The sequence below is a fragment of the Astatotilapia calliptera genome, chromosome 6 (assembly GCF_964374335.1).
Source record: "Astatotilapia calliptera chromosome 6, fAstCal68.1, whole genome shotgun sequence".
Lineage (NCBI taxonomy): Eukaryota > Metazoa > Chordata > Actinopteri > Cichliformes > Cichlidae > Astatotilapia > Astatotilapia calliptera.
The window spans coordinates 41,307,262-41,318,019 of NC_137427.1; the positions used below are offsets into that span (position 1 = coordinate 41,307,262).

Below are 10,758 nucleotides of genomic sequence, written 5' to 3' on the forward strand. Positions count from 1 at the left end.
CATACGTAGAGGTGAACCTGACTATATCTAACCGGTACCTCTCAACCTCACTCTCAACCTCACGCACTAACTCAGGTCTCCTTCCCGACGAGAGAGGTGACATTCCATGTTGCAGTTGCCAGTCTTGGTAGCCGGGGATCAGTCTGCCAGGGCCTCCGCTCCTGGCCGCTGCCCAGCACACAATGCACTCGACCCCTACAGCGCCTCCTGCGCGTGGTGGGCCTGTGGGAGGATGGGCCGATGTCCCCTTTTCGGGCTGTGCCCGGCCGGGCCCCATGGACTAAGGCCCGGCCAACAGACGCTCACCCTCGGGCACCCTCGACGGGCCTGTCTCCAGGGCAGGGCCCCGGTAACCCTATTCCAGGCAGGGTAAACTATTACCTTGATGTTTTCCTCATAAGGGTCTTCTGAATCGCTCTTTGTCTGGTCCCTTACCCAGGACCAATTTGCCATTGGAGACCCTACCAGGGGGCAAAAGCCCCCTGACAACATAGCCCCTGGGATCCCTGGGACACACAAACCCCTCCACCACGATAAGGTAGGAGAGGACCTTAAATAGCGGCCAGGGAAAACAGGAACTAATTAACGGCAGGTGCAGATCACCTGAGTTCTGCCCAGGCAGACAGAGAAGAGTGAAGGAAAGAGAGGAGGAGAGAGAGGTATGGAGAAACAACAAAAACAACACTGTGGCCCAACGTGAGCCAGCTGGAGAGACATGGGGACCATGACAGTACCCCCCCTTCAACATGAGCCTCCTGCACTGAAAAAAAGGGACTGGCCATCTCTTGGATTTATGTAAGCATCTTGCATGTATTTAACACAATTGCCTCATGTTTTAAAGTTAAATGTAACTATATAGTGTAAAAACTACATGATATGCAGAAAGGGTGTATTAAATTGTTCATATCATGTTCAGGTGAAGTAAGTCAATAAGATAGCAACGTTAAATCTCGTGAAACCACGCGTGATTTCATCTCGCGGGCTTTGGATCGTGGTTTAAAAAAGGCATCCATCTCAGTCAAGTCGAGCAGCCAACTCTACGTTTTTGGTATGTCTTGATTTTTTGAATTAATATTTACCATATTTCAGCCAAATGTAGTTAAACGTCTAGAGTGTCGCCATGTAACATGCTAAAAAAGAGCCGTTAGCTTATTTGCTGTTTTATCTGTTGTCAAAGAATTGGCGCTTTTTCATTTGAATTTGTCTTTGGCACAAGAGCCGTAATATCACATTAAACCTAATTATGAGGCACTCATAACATAATTTGGTTTTCTGTGTGAATAGATTTGCCAACTGACTCTTCAGTTACAATGTGTATTTACTGCACCGTGGTGTTAGTGAGATTTTGGACATTGAACAGCTTTAGCTAATATCATCAGCGGCATTATGCTAGCTTACATCCCTACCCCTCCTGCCCTCACCTGCTGTCCTTTTGTTTTTGTTTTTGTTTTTTTTGCTGCACATTGAGAGACGACCTCTATTCTGCATTTCACCAGGAGTCAGCTGATGGATTGTGGGTTCAAGGTGTTATGGTAAGAAAGTATATTCTATTTTCGTTTCTGTAACTTAATTATAATAGGTTTTTTATAATTATTAGGTGCATGCATACTCACCCTATTAATACAACAGAGAAATCCAAAATCTGCCATAGGTTTAACCTGTATGTATTGCCAGAAAGGTGATTACTGGACTCACATTAATGCACACTTGAACTAAAATGAGGTTGTAACTTGTGGGTTGTTGGGTTGCAAATCAGAAACAAACATCTTTGGATTTTTTTTAATCCCATAAGATCTGGAAACACAGTTTTTATTCAACAAAACATTACTGATTAACCAAGCACAGTGCCTGCTGTTATTTCAAAATAATTTTATGTCATTTCAGATGAAATGCAGCATTCCAGTGCATCCCAACCTTGCCTTTACAGTCAAGGTTTCTGACGGAGCTGAGTTTCTCTCTGACAGTCTGCTGAAAGTGTTTGCAAAGTGATCGGGGGAACAGGGCACAAAGCTAATGGATGTAGCTGCCATAATGACAGTAAGAACTTTAAAATTCTTTAACTACAAAGTGTATATGTATTGCATTAGGTCAGTAAAAGATTTTTATGCTACATCCATTGAAACAGTCAACTATTACCTGTGAGTAATGATTCCACTAAAAGGATGCCATAATTTTCGTCATGCATTTACTGGCCCACTGAGAAAAAATTATCTTTTTTTAAAAATAAATGTTCTGGAAACTATATATCCATAAAGTTGATGTCAAACAGGAACTTTTGATATTGCTTTGTAGATGCTGGTGTTGCATGTTGACTGGTTTAAAAAGTCAAGAGTTTTTGTCTGGGATCATTTTCTTCTGTGCTACTGAAAAGTTCACAAATCTTTGTTTTCTTTGTTATAATACTCAAGGATGACATTAATGCTCGGAGTCCCTCATCAAAGTGCTCCGCATCTGTGTGAAAGACAATTGCAACATCTTGGTGCAGGAGTTCATGGTGAGTGTTTTATGAGTAGATTGTGGCTTTGCAACATCTAAAAATGCATTTAGTTATCCACTTGATCCTCATTGGACTGGTTAGGACCAGTAGTCCTCTTTAATAATTTGAAGTTCACATGAGGCCTGGTAGTGAACTCGGCCGCCGGCCCTTGAGGCTCCACCCCTGTATTAGGGGTCACATCAGTGTGAAAAAAACTTTAAATTTGTCATTCTAATGAACAAAGGAAAATCCCACCAGTATTTACATTAGCTTTTGTTTGAAAAAAAAAAAAAAGACCAACTGACCAACAGCTAACCACATTGTGGGGCTGAAAGTCTAAATTCTAACATCTTCTGAGTGACATAACCTGGATTTCTGATGGGCCGGTGTCTTTCTAACAAAAACGAATGTAAAGCATTTGAAATTATTATGTTTTTCACCCTCTCTTAGAAACTCTGTTAGACCATGAATGGCAGCATGGCAGGCCACTCTTTGGCTATAGCTATTTACTATGTTGCTTGCATTGGTTTAAATTACTCTAACATTAGAACTGGTAGATTCAAAAGAGATGAGCTTAAAAAGGAATCTTAAAGAAATGTTTTGTGTTTAACCAGGACTTGCCTGAGGCCACTGCACAGATTGAGAAAACCACAATGAACATCTGTCTCCAGAGATGCGCCAGGCAATGACTTTTCTGATGTTGTTCTTCAAGATCTGGATAACGTGACCTTTGCAGTAGCCATGCTGTTTGGACCTTTTTTATTCCTTCAACATGAGTTACCCATCACAACTCTGCTACACTTTTGAGGTGATTCAAAGGGTGGTAATGGAGTTGGATGCAACTCAGCTCTCAAGAAAAGCTCACAACTAAGACAAAACTGCTCCTGCAACGAAGCTCACTGTTATGCATGTGAGGTGACCAGCTCTAGGTGAGAGGACATTTAAATCTCACACTTGTTCTGCTGCATTTTTGAAGCTCAATTCCAGGAACGGATCGCAGGGTTCATTTTTATATACTCTGCAACTGCCATGAGGACGAGCTGTTTTTTGTTGTTGTTTGTTTTTCCTTTTGCTCTGTACAAGTTCTGTTTGTCTGTTTGGCAGCATTTTTAAATTTCTCTTTGTATTTTTTCTTTCTTTTACTAGTGAAGAGATGTAGCGTGAACAGTTATACAGTCTAAATATCCCATATGGGTCGTGTGAAATGGTATTTTCAGTTTCATTCAGTTGAAGTAAAGAACGTTGAATATTTCTAAGTGTGCTGTTTTGAACCAAGATGTCACAGTATGATCAGTGCTGTATTTTTTGACAGTCACTGTATCAATGTTATTTTTGCGTCTCTTGAATAAAGGTTTTGACCTGCAAGTGCTAATTTCTTTAGTTATTGGGGTAAAATGGGTAGTGTTAATAGGAAGGTGTTTGCCAATTCAGTAACCTAATTTAATGTTAATGGAAACTAACATTACCTCAAATTGTTTAGTTATAATTGTTGTTTAACTGAATCTTGATGTCAGAGGCCTTAAATAGAATGTTTTGTATTGTTCTTTCCCAACATTTTTCAAAAGAAACAGTCTAATTTCTTTGCTGCGATTGATTCCAGAGAACACGGAAGAACTGACATTATTTAACTGTTGATTTATATAGATTCAGTAGAGGAGTAATGTCAGTTTAATTCTTTACCTACTGCAGTGAAATTAGACATGTTGTTTTGAAAGGTTACTGGTGGATGCCAGCAACCATCTTGGAAGAGAACAATACAATCTGTTATAAGGCCTCCATTTGAAAATTGTGTATTTGATACTAGAATATAATAGCAAAATGTAATTTGAAGATAACATGTAGTATTTAAGTGACCAAGTAGTATTGGGTAAAAGTTATTGAATGGTGTTGGGATAAAGTGAGAAAATTGTGAAGGATTAAAATATTTCAAGAGCTCAAATTACTTCATCAAAACATGTTTAAGTCACATTTTATCAACACAAATTGCACAAGTTTATTGAACATGAATAAATTGTGTTAATTTAACTCAATTGTTTAAGTTGCTGCCAAAGCAAAACATCTGTGTGCAACAAATGTCCACCATTGAATTAAGTAAATCCAACAACATATTTTTTTCAGTGTGGTGACCCAGGATGGAGATGTGTTGCACCTTGTGAGGCAAATGGTGTGCAATGGGCCTTGTAATCGGAAGGTTACCGGTTCAAGCCCCGGCTCGGACAGTCTAGGTTGTTGTGTCCTTGGACAAGACACTTCACCTACCGCCTACTGGTGATGGCCAGAAGGGCCGATGGCACAATATTGCAGCCTCGCTTCTGTCAGTCTGCCCCAGGACAGCTGTGGCTACAACTGTAGCTTGCCTCCACCAGTGTGTGAATGTGTGTGTGAATGGGTGGATGACTGGGTGTGTAAAGCGCTTTGGGGTCCCTAGGAGGGACTAGTACAGGCCATTCCATTTACCATGCAAATTGATTGTTGCTGCAGTTGTCCAGGTGGCTGGTCTCCACCTGGTCGACCATCCTGGAGGTGAACATGCTGGATGTGGCGGTCTTGGGCTGGTGTGGTTACATGTGGTCTGCGATTGTGAGGCCAGTTGGATGTACTGCCAAATTCTCTGAAACGCCTTTGAAGATGGCTTATGGCAGAGAAATGAACATTCATTTCACAGGCAACAGCTCTGGTAGACAGCAAATTGCACGCTCCCTCAAAAACTGCGACATCTATAGCATTGTGCTGTGTGATCAAACTACATATTTCAGAGTGGCCTTTTATTGTGGTAGTCTAAGGCACACCTGTGCAATATTCATGCTGTCTAATCAGCACCTTGACATGCCACACCTGTGAGGTGGGATGGATTATCTCGGCAAACGAGAAGTTCTCACTAACACAGATTTAGACAGATTTGTGAACAATATTTGATAGTAATGGGTCCTTTGTATATGTAGATAATGTTTCAGATCTTTAAGTTCAGCTCATGAAAAATGGGAGCAAAAACAAAAGTGTTGTGTTTATAATTTTGTTCAGTGTATAGGGAGTGCAGAATTATTAGGCAAGTTGTATTTTTGAGGAATAATTTTATTATTGAACAACAACCATGTTCTCAATGAACCCAAAAAACTCATTAATATCAAAGCTGAATGTTTTTGGAAGTAGTTTTTAGTTTGTTTTTAGTTTTAGCTATTTTAGGGGGATATCTGTGTGTGCAGGTGACTATTACTGTGCATAATTATTAGGCAACTTAACAAAAAACAAATATATACCCATTTCAATTATTTCTTTTTACCAGTGAAACCAATATAACATCTCCACATTCACAAATATACATTTCTGACATTCAAAAACAAAACAAATCAGCGACCAATATAGCCACCTTTCTTTGCAAGGACACTCAAAAGCCTGCCATCCATGGATTCTGTCAGTGTTTTGATCTGTTCACCATCAACATTGCGTGCAGCAGCAACCACAGCCTCCCACACTGTTCAGAGAGGTGTACTGTTTTCCCTCCTTGTAAATCTCACATTTGATGATGGACCACAGGTTCTCAATGGGGTTCAGATCAGGTGAACAAGGAGGCCATGTCATTAGTTTTTCTTCTTTTATACCCTTTCTTGCAGCCACGCTGTGGAGTACTTGGACGCGTGTGATGGAGCATTGTCCTGCATGATAATCATGTTTTTCTTGAAGGATGCAGACTTCTTCCTGTACCACTGCTTGAAGAAGGTGTCTTCCAGAAACTGGCAGTAGGACTGGGAGTTGAGCTTGACTCCATCCTCAACCCGAAAAGGCCCCACAAGCTCATCTTTGATGATACCAGCCCAAACCAGTACTCCACCTCCACCTTGCTGGCGTCTGAGTGGGACTGGAGCTCTCTGCCCTTTACCAATCCAGCCACGGGCCCATCCATCTGGCCCATCAAGACTCACTCTCATTTCATCAGTCCATGAAACCTTAGAAAAACCAGTCTTGAGATATTTCTTGGCCCAGTCTTGACGTTTCAGCTTGTGTGTCTTGTTCAGTGGTGGTCGTCTTTCAGCCTTTCTTACCTTGGCCATGTCTCTGAGTATTGCACACCTTGTGCTTTTGGGCACTCCAGTGATGTTGCAGCTCTGAAATATGGCCAAACTGGTGGCAAGTGGCATCTTGGCAGCTGCACGCTTGACTTTTCTCAGTTCATGGGCAGTTATTTTGCGCCTTGGTTTTTCCACACGCTTCTTGCGACCCTGTTGACTATTTTGAATGAAACGCTTGATTGTTCGACGATCACGCTTCAGAAGCTTTGCAATTTTGAGACTGCTGCATCCCTCTGCAAGATATCTCACTATTTTTGACTTTTCTGAGCCCGTCAAGTCCTTCTTTTGACCCATTTTGCCAAAGGAAAGGACGTTGCCTAATAATTATGCACACCTGATATAGGGTGTTGATGTCATTAGACCACACCCCTTCTCATTACAGAGATGCACATCACCTAATATGCTTAATTGGTAGTAGGCTTTCGAGGATGATGATGTGGACAAAATACTCATTTGCCTAATAATTCTGCACTCCCTGTATATAGTGCTTTCTACGCTACCTAAGCACACATGCTTCATTCACCCATTCACACTCGGTCATACAAGCTTTTTTTTTTCTTGGCAAGTGCTCTCTATCTAACATTCACACACATTCATACTCTAATGAATGCAGCAGAGAGCAATTTGGGGTTACCATCTTGCTCAAGAATATTTGGCATGTAGAATGGAATAGCCAGAGAAGCACAGTGTTGCAAGCCGTGTTTTTTTATTCACAGTGTTGCTTGGACTTCGAGTTTGCCCAGCTTTTCAGCTGCCCTCATCAACCCCTCACAACACACGGCTCTCCCATCAGGCTCCAGCATCCAACTTAAATGGGGAGATACAAACCACACACTGTCACAATGTCAAAGGCTGCAGGTTTGGGAGATTTGCTCCTTGCTGGCGCACATGTAGTGGGCCTTTATCCAAGCCAATGACAGGTACCAACCAGGAGTCCACAGAGACAGATGTGAGAAACCAATTCCTTTTGGGACAGGGAATCTTTGGGAGAGTGGGACAACCAGGCCTTTAGTTTCACTACCCACCCACCTCGCTTATCTGTGAGACGTCCACCTGGTGAGAAGGAACATGACCCTGGACCTCGGTGGAGAAAGTTTTGCATGCATTGATCTAAAACAAAGCGTACTTATAAATATGCATATGCAGGAGTCTGTATTTCTGTCTCAGTCTTGACCCCAGCTAACTGTTGCTTCGTATGACTCTAGTCTGCGGTGTGTCTCGCAATACTTTGGAATGCTGGCCATGCTGAAGTATTTCATATCCCCTAAATGTCTGTAGAGTGGCCCCTCTCTCTCTCTCTCTCTCTCACACACACACACTCACGCGCGCGCACACACACACACACACACACACACACACACACACACACACACACACACACACACACACACACACACACACACACACACACACACTATAAAAGAATCTTGGCTAGACTTCAACATGGAGACAGACCTCCTGCACAGTACTGCCTTTACCCTTCACCAGAGTTTTAAGTATGTGTGTATATGTGCTTCTGTGTCTCTGTGTATATGTCATTTTTGGGCCTAGAGCCTGAGGCCTGTATAATAAGTGTCACTCTATCTGTCAATGCTATTCGCCAAATTTGAAGCAGCTCATTTTGTTCACTGTGGACTCTACACTTCTGCAGATATAATCAATTATTTTTTAAATCAAGTAATTCATTGCATTACTTTTAACATAACTAACAACTAGGGTTATAAATTATTTTTTCCATAATGACCCAGCCACCTTAAGAGTTTGAGTTGGTTGATAAGTGCTTTTTGAAAAACAGTACATCAAAACTACAATGCCTGGCTCTATTTGCCTCATAAACTTTAAATACCTACTCACCTAAGAGGCACCCTATTCAGACACCTGACCCACCACAGCTAGGTCTTTTTGATGCTGAGGAGCAGTGGTTCTGTTATGAGCTTTTTTTAAGCCTTAATCCAGAAACCGTTCAGGAGAATCTTATTATCAACGCTTTGAAAATAGCTACTCGCCGCTTGTGGCCATAAATGAGGAAAAAATATCAACCACTAAATTGATAATGCACCAATCTATTAAAAGGTAGATCTGCATCTATTATAATGAAGCTAATTACACACCCAGTGACCAGACTCAGAAAGCAGTGGATAGATTTTAAATGTTTATTTACTGTGCGCTGGCTGAAAGTTAGTGGGCTGATACAGGGGATATTCCACAGCTCCAAAGAATGATGCACAGGAGCTCTGCCAAAAGACACAGAGAGTTAGCAAATATCCAGCGGTGATAAGGTGCAAACAGAGGCGGGGGGAATTTACTGAGTTGGTCTTTCTTAAATAGCTGGCTTACAAAGGCATGGAGAGAGTGCTTGTGCAGCTTTTGACTGAACACAAATCTATGAATGATCCAGAGTAAGAGTGGGCAGGTCAGGGAACAGGTGAGTGCTTACTTTGAGAGCGTGCAAAGTTTGGATTCAGTCAAACATTTACAGTCTTGACTGAATGACTGGAAGCAGGAAAATATGAAGCAGGTGTAGGAAGGATGACACCCACAGAAGATCCCACTCAGGGGTGGGGCCAGTGCATTGTTAAAGAGACAGAGTTAAAGATACACAGAAAACCAGTCTTCAAGGGCCACCAGCGACACCACAACAGCAGCAAAGGAGACCACAGACCAGCATAAACACCAGCAACTAGTTTAATATAATGGGACTGTTGACCACTCAAGGCACATTTTTGAAGTCATTATACAATATTAAATGATATACGATATATCGACTTGCTTCCTAAATCATTTGGTGTCCATCATTGACAATAAGCAGAGAAGTCTTTGTCCTGCTAGGTTTTTGTGGCAGTAGTCTTACCATGGACCTACAGACTATTAAAAAGTTTGCAGATGAATGATTTTGTAGGTTTTGCATGCAGCTGTGATAGCACTGAGGCTCTGCCAAGCTCAACACACACAAGGAATAATAATTGCATCTTCATAAGTACCAACAGAATGCTGAGGTGTACAATTGTAAATGGCTTCATTAAATGCAACGCATGCATGAATTCACTCTAGAATGCCCGGAACAATGATACTCTGTTTTGTTCAGATGTGGGTGATGTAGGATTGAAGACATATATTGCATCAACATAATTGATGGCATAAATGACATATTAATGTAATATGTCATTTAGAAAAAAATAAGAAAAAAGTGTGATGATGAATGAGCCAGTTTAAAAGGTAGCTGGTTAGTTTGACAGGCCACCAGGGTCAATGACCTGCAGTCCAACAGTATATAATGTTTATGTGACCTTCAGTTTCAGTTCCTCATCAAAATGTGTTGTAGCATTAATAAGTTATGGCAGATATTTTTCCTTTGTTTTCTTTCAATCTAAGGGCAAAATGGTTAATAAGAGATAAGATAAACCTTTATTAACTCCTGGAAAGTGGGAAATTTTTTGGTCAAGGCAGAAAGTACAAGTTAAGAGCATTAAAAATGAATAGCCCTGAAAATGAAACATTAAAAAATTAGATCCCTGCCTCTGCTAAATTATTTATATCCCCACTGGGGATAGAAACATACCATAGAAACATTCCCACTTTGTGTTGACCACATACCTGATTGCTGAAGTTAGGTTATTCAAAACCCAACTTGTAAAATACATTCAAACCTGTGCTATCTCACTGTTATTGAATGCAGTGAAATTACCATAAATGCATCTTACTTTTTTGGTGTCATTTTGATTTTCCCACGAACAACTGCAAAATACTGCATTACTGCAGAAACCCATGCTTAAATTATAGTAAATATTGTCAAATCTTGAGACTAAATTAGTTATCAAAAGCTTGCAAAACAACTTTTTCCCATCAAATCATAATTGAGTTTAACCGTGATAGCACCACAACAACCATGAAAGAATGAATATGCTAATGTTTTATTTTTGGAGTAAGAGTTTCAGCTGTGACTCTGTCCATAATTTCGTCGTACACGTACAATAACAATAAAGGGCTGTTCTTCCGTTCTTCAGTACTATTCTACACATATAACTTATTTGTATTATATAGCATTCTACAAAAGAACTAAAAACCAAACAAAAACAAAAACAAACTGTTGATGCAGTTTCTGTCACCTGGGGCCTGTTCTTCGTACCTCGCTAAGTAAGTTAGCTGGATTAGATTGTTGACGATTTCGCGTGATCTTGGATCGTTCGGTTCCCCGAAACTCATCCGGGACTTGCT

General features: G+C 40.9%; 1 long non-coding RNA gene across 1 annotated transcript; it reads left to right on the top strand.

Moving 5' to 3' along the window:
• Window positions 1-1,393: 1,393 nt before the first annotated feature.
• LOC145429607 (uncharacterized) lies at window positions 1,394-3,841 on the top strand. The gene is made up of 4 exons (XR_013909863.1): window positions 1,394-1,532; window positions 1,885-2,037; window positions 2,409-2,494; window positions 3,091-3,841. It is a non-coding gene; the product is annotated as an uncharacterized LOC145429607 (long non-coding RNA).
• The last annotated feature ends 6,917 nt before the right edge of the window (window positions 3,842-10,758 follow it).